Raw genomic sequence first — 485 nt, 5'->3', positions numbered from 1 at the left:
CGGTTGACGAGAAGTCAGGGAACAGACATGGGGTCCGCAAGGCGCGAGCAGGGCTCGTCTTACGCTGCTGGCGCAGCTCGCCTTCCTCGCCATCCCATGCGGGAAAAGGAGTGTCAGACTCGTAGTCGACCACCTCCACTCCCTCAACGAGATCACTCGTCATTGATAGCGTGCGCAAAGCGCGACACTCATACTCATTGAGCCTAGGATGCACATCCCCCGTTGCCGCGGACGCACCGTCGACATCGCACCGTGTGCGGGAGACGAAGTTGGGCTCCGCCCGTGCTCGCTGTCAGAACCAGCGAGACTTGTAACTTTCGTGGACACGGGGCTCATTGAGCTAGGAATTCGTTTTATTCCAGCAAATTGAGTTGCAGTGACTAGCGGACACGCGAGCCTCGTTGAGGCATTAATCGATTGGAACTGTAAATGTCCTCAATCTTAAAGGGAAGGGTGTAACGGGGTTACACGTACCCTGATAACAG

The sequence above is a fragment of the Plasmopara halstedii genome, assembly GCF_900000015.1.
Source record: "Plasmopara halstedii genome assembly, contig: Scaffold_262, whole genome shotgun sequence".
Classification (NCBI taxonomy): Eukaryota; Oomycota; class Peronosporomycetes; order Peronosporales; family Peronosporaceae; genus Plasmopara; species Plasmopara halstedii.
Note: the sequence above shows the minus strand (reverse complement) of the source record.